Here is a 6,000-nt window from a genome sequence, read left to right on the forward strand (position 1 = left end):
ACCGTGGCCACCAATTTACCTCCAGAGTGTGAAGGCATTCCTGGAGAAGATCGGGGCCACGGCCAGCCTCACTTCCGGGTATAGGCCTTAGTTGAATGGACAGGTGGAGCGTATGAACCATGAGCTGTGGAGGGTGAGTGGGCGAGGTTTCTTCACTGGGCAGAATATGCCCAGAACTCCCTCATTCACTCCTCCACGGGGCTCACTCCCTTCCAGTGCATCCTGGGGTACCAGCCTGCCCTGGCCCCTTGGACACCCAGCCAGACCGATGTGCCCGCTGTCGACGAGTGGTTCTACAGGGCCGGACAGGTCTGGGACGCCGCCCATGTCCATCTCCAGAGGGCCATTCGTCGGCAGAAGGACCAAGCCGACTGCCACCTTAGTGAGGCCCCTGTAATCCAGCCTGGGTATCGTGTCTGGCTGTCCACAAGAAACCTCCCTCTCCACCTGCCCTGCAAGAAACTGAGCCCCCGGTTTGTGGGGCCGCTTAAGGTCCTCCGGCGGATAAATTAGGTATCATGCCGGCTGCTACTTCCCCTTCACTACCGTGTCTCACCCATTTTTCATGTGTCTCTCCTCAGGCCAGTGGTTCCTGGTCCTCTGACGGATGCCGTCCCCCGGGATACGCCTCCTCCGCCCCTGGACAGTGACAGGAGTCCGGCGTATGCGGTGAGGGACCTGCTGGACTCCAGGTTCCGTGGGGGATGGCTCCATTACCTGGTGGACTGGGAGGGGTATGGTCCTGAGGTGAGGAGCTGGGTTCCGGCTAGGGACATTCTGGACCCCAATCTAATTCGGGACTTCCACCGTCGCCGCCCTGACCGGCCCGCTCCTTGTCCTCGGGGTCGTCTTCCTGGCCGGCGACGTCCAGCGGCTAGAGCCGCGCGTCTGGGGGGAGGGGGGTTCTGTCACGTCTCCTCCCGTTGCTCCCCTCCGGCGTTCTGATTCGCCGGTCTACTGAGCCACCGGTCTGAGCACACCATCTCGGCAACACCGGAATGGAAACCCAACGCAACCTAATCACCTCCAGCGCACCTGCACCTCATCTCATCAGCACCCCTATTTAGACTTGGACTGTTCTGGATGATGTTGTGTGTGTGATTGTTTAGCTTTGTGTCGTTTACTCTATCTTTGTTATTTCTCTTTGTCATTGTTAAGTAAACCTTGACCTTGTTAATTCCTGCATCTGCGTCCTGCCTCTTCGTATACACAGTACTTGTCACAGACTGCTCCAATAACTTGTCTTGTTAGCCTCTAAATATACAGTATCATAGTGTTTGCTCACATGGGATTGTAGTTTCAGTGTCAAAATGTAACCACTCCATAGAAATGGATCTATAAGGAGTTTATAACAAGCAACTAATTTTATTATATTTACTCAATCTATTTATGTATTAACCAATACAAACATCTGCCAGCAGAATATCATTTTTCACCCCAATACCGAAAATAGAATGAAAACAGAACGAAAGCAGAACAGAGCCTTGGGGAATGCCATATTTAATTGGTAAATTATAATGATCAGATGCTGAATATGAAATAAAACATTCTCATTGACAATACATGATAAACTTGATGCGATTTATTTTATAATGCCAAAATGCCATATATTTGTACAGTCAGTTATAGCAACAATAAGTATCAAAACACATAATTCAACATAAAAAAACAATCATGTTTAAGGGTAAAGGCCTAGTACCTTTTTACAAGCCTGTCTGATGTTAACCATCCTAACGCCATATATAATAGGATTTAAAAGTGGTGGACATATTAAAAAATAAACAAATAAAATAGTGCGACGTATAGCTGGAAGATGTGCAGTATCATATCTACCTTGTAGAATCAAAATTAAATTGCCAAAGGAGAAGTTTAGCAAAGAGGCTATATGTGGTGTACAAGTGTTAAACACTTTCTGTTTAATCTCTTTAGAAGACTTTAAGCATATTTCTAGAATTCTTACATATGAGTATTTTGTAAGAAATATAGTACAAGCCAAAGAAAGCACAGTTACAACAAGACCCCATATGTTATTCAGCATAGTATTTGAACAGGCAAGCTTGAGTACCGAGTAGTTATCACAATACACTCTGTCTATAACATTACTACAAAATTGTAGTCGCAAACTGAGGGAGATAGGGATGACATTGAAGATAGGGATGACATTGAAGAAAAAAGAACACAACCAGGACAGCAGAATTAAGCCACTAATTATTGTAGGTGTCATAATATTGTTATACTGTAAAGGATAACAAATAGAAATGTACCTGTCACAGGACATAACTGCTAAATTACTAAATTCCATTATAGCGTATGTGTCCAACACATCAATCTGGAGGTAACAATACAGAAGGGAAATATAATGTGTGTCAGAGAGTAAGTAAAACATGAGAGCAGGAAACAAACCAGTGTTCCCATACAGCTGATTAACAAACAAAGCACATAGAAACAGATACATGGGTTAATGAAGGCTTCTTTTAATGCATATAACTCCAATAAGCAAAGCATTGGTAAGAATGATAGAAAATATAATACAGTTACTAAAGCAAAGAAGAAATACTTCAATTGTCTGATATCACCGTATGCAGCAAGCCTAAAGACCTTGAAATGAGTAGAGTTCTCCATCGTCCTGAGGGTTGGTAAAGATGTGCTGTCAATCTTTGAAGAAGAGTAGTAATCCTCTATAGTACTGTAGCTTAAATATGAGTTAAAACCATGAAACACAAAGAACAAACAACCTAAATGGATAATTCCTTGACTTGTGTCACGCCCTGGCTCTGGGGACTCTGTTATGTTGAGCCAGGGTGTGTAGAGTCTATGTTTTGTGTTTCTATGTTCAGGATCTAGTTCATTGTGTTTCTATGTTGGCTGGGGTGGTTCTCAATCAGAGGCAACGAGAATCAGCTGTTGCTTGTTGTCTCTGATTGGGAACCATACTTAGGCAGCCGTTTGGGCATTTGTGTTTGTGGGATCTTGTTCCGTGTATGGTTTGTGTATGTACCCAAGGACTTCACGTATCGTTTTGTTGTTTTTGTTCGTGTGGTGAATATAATAAAAGTATGTTCGCATTCCACGCTGCGCATTGGTCCACTCCTTTCAACGATCGTGACAACTTGTTGATTCAGTGATAGATTTGCCCACATCTATACTCACCAATAGACGGCTTTACATAACATAATTCATAGCCTAAATTAAACAATATTATACTTTGTATCCTGCACTCAAATGACTTATTTCATTCTAAAGCAAAATAATACATTGATTACATGTAAAGTATGCTAAATCCTAAATGAAGACAGACTATTTCTAATCCATGATGAACTGCTTAAACTAAGCTCCTCACTTGATTGTTATACTTGCGAGATTGCCATGGTGTGATATGGAAATTTCACCAATACCTGGGAGTCAAGGAAAACAAGAGAAACAGTTACCATTTTGTAACACAGGTTCTCCAGGATTAAACAGGGCATGTTAGCCGATGTGAAATGGCTAGCTTGTTGGCGGTGCGCGGTAGCATTAAATCGGTGACGTCCCTGGTTAGAGCCCAGGTTGGGGCAAGGAGAGGTACGGAAGCAACACTGTTACATTGATCACTCAGTTGATCACTCAGTTTGACTCTGCCTGGTTGCTGCGGAGAAGGAAGAGGTCGAAGCGGTGATTGTAGTGTGGTGAATTATTATTAATGACCTGTCGAGTTTAATGGACTATGAGGTAGAACTGGGTTAATCAAGAGCATAGAGTTAGATTTCTTTGTTACTGGGCCAGGAATTGAATTGGGTCATTTCACTGTGTGTGTGGGGTTTGTGTATGTTTCAAGGATTTAGGGCCTTGTCATGGTTAAACTAAACATGAGTGTGTGGGCAAGACAGGGGAGTGAGTGAATGGTTGGAGTACTATGTGCATAATAAAAGTCGAGTTTAGCCGCCCTCAGAGACAAAGTAAGGGGGCGGAGCAATAAAAGAGCGGGAAACTGAAGAGGGGACTATATAAAATGGAGGGAGAGAGTAAGAGGGTGTGCCATTCTGCAGACTGGCATTGGCTTTGTTGAAACTCTAATAAAGTAATATCTTGATGCAACAAAAACTCTGTAAGACCTTATTTGTAATAAAGTATAGTGGTTATTTTCCACAACAGTAGCCGATGTGAAATGGCTAGCTAGTTAGCGTTGCACGCTAGTAGCGTTCAGTCGATGATATCACTCACTCTGGGACCTAGAAGTAATTGTTTCCCTTGCTCTGTAAGGGTTGTGGCTTTTGTGGAGTGACAGGTTGCAATGCTTTGTGGGTGACGGTTGTCGACGTGTTCAGAGGGTCCCAGGTTCGAGCCCAGGTTGGGGGAAGGTGAGGGACAGAAGCAACACTGTTACAGTACACATTGTCAGAGTGATATTAAATTAAGATAGTACTTTGGTAGGATAGTGCAGCACATCAGAAGAGTACACATCCTTAATGTTATGTTATTGAACAGGCTGTGTTAGTGGCCTATGATCCTGTTAAAACAACGTTTGTGTGGGGACCCTCTAGCCTTACACTCAACACTGTAGAATAAGTATGTGACGTCACCAAAGAGATGGACAGGCAACGTTATCAGATCTCTCATTAACATTTTAGCAGGAGTTTGTGTGCTATGTATTGTGCACTATGTACAATAAATAAATGGTTCAGTGAAACTAATCCAAAGCCTCTGACAAAGGGACGGTTTCCCGGATCCAGAGTCTACTCCTAGACTTAAACACACTTTCAATGGAGATTCTTCACTGAGATGTTTTTAAATTCTAGGACCATTCTTAATCTGGGTATTGTAATTCGGCACTTAGTCTTGTTCCTCACCGCTGTAGGCGGGTATCTGGGTACTGTTGAGGGGCTACCTTGCTAGCTTCAATCTGAATGAGGGTGCAACACAACAGTCTGAGGAGAGGTCATCGTTGGTAGCCTGGCCCCAGATCTGTTTGTGACATCATTGGAATGTTGGCACAAACAGACTAGTACCCAGGCTACAAAGTTAGGGCTCTGTAGTTTTTCCTGACGATATGATTTAACCAGGGAAAACAGAGAATAGCTCTGGACCCTAAGTCGTGTCTATAGTCTAAAACCTAGGCCCAGAGCTTTTCCTACTCAGGTAAAAGTGAGGACCTTTAGTGTCATTCTGGGCTTCCCTAGGCCTACAGTACATTTTCATGGCCTACCATCCCAGAGGACAGAAGTTGGCACCACAACAAACCTGCCAAGAGAGGGCAGCCCACCAAAACTCACGGACCAGGCAAGGAGGGCATTAATCAGAGAGGCAACAAAGAGACCAAAGATAAAAAATAAGCAAACATGTTTGGTGTTCGCCAAAAGGCATGTGGGAGACTCCCCAAACATATGAAAGAAGCTACTCTGGTCAGATGAGACTAAAATTGAGCTTTTTGGCCATCAAGGAAAACGGTATGTCTGGCGCAAACCCAACACATCTCATCACCCCGAGAACACCATCCCCACAGTGAAGCATGGTGGTGGCAGCATCATGCTGTGGGGATGTTTGTCATCTGCAGGGACTGGGAAACTGGTCAGAATTGAAGGAATGATGGATGGCGCTAAATACAGGGAAATTCCTGAGAGAAACCTGTTTCAGTCTTCCAGAGATTTGAGACTGGAACGGAGGTTCACCTTCCAGCAGGACAATGACCCTAAGCATACTGCTAAAGCAACAGTTGAGTGGTTTAAGGGGAAACATTTAAATGTCTTGGAATGGCCTAGTCAAAGCCCAGACCAAAATCCAATTGAGAATCTGTGGTATGACTTAAAGATTGCTGTACACCAGCGGAACCCATCCAACTTGAAGGAGCTGGAGCAGTTTTGCCTTGAAGAATGGGCAAAAATCCCAGTGGCTAGATGTGCCAAGCTTATAGAGACATACCCCAAGAGACCTGCAGCTGTAATTGGTGCAAAGGTGGCTCTACAAAGTATTGACTTTGGGGGGGTGAAATTTTACTGTTTTTTTGTCTAATTTCTTGTTCGTTTC

At 44.1% G+C, this 6,000-nt stretch overlaps 1 pseudogene across 1 annotated transcript; it reads right to left on the reverse strand.

Moving 5' to 3' along the window:
* Positions 1–1,678: 1,678 nt before the first annotated feature.
* LOC311101546 (olfactory receptor 10H1-like) lies at positions 1,679–3,173 on the reverse strand (annotated as a pseudogene). Its single transcript has 3 exons — positions 3,151–3,173; positions 2,206–2,537; positions 1,679–1,806 (listed from the first exon to the last, which is right to left on the reverse strand). The product of its transcript is annotated as an olfactory receptor 10H1-like (transcript).
* Between the last annotated feature and the right edge of the window lie 2,827 nt (positions 3,174–6,000).

This window comes from Coregonus lavaretus (genome assembly GCF_964263955.1).
Source record: "Coregonus lavaretus genome assembly, chromosome: 26".
In the NCBI taxonomy this organism is placed as follows: Eukaryota; Metazoa; Chordata; class Actinopteri; order Salmoniformes; family Salmonidae; genus Coregonus; species Coregonus lavaretus.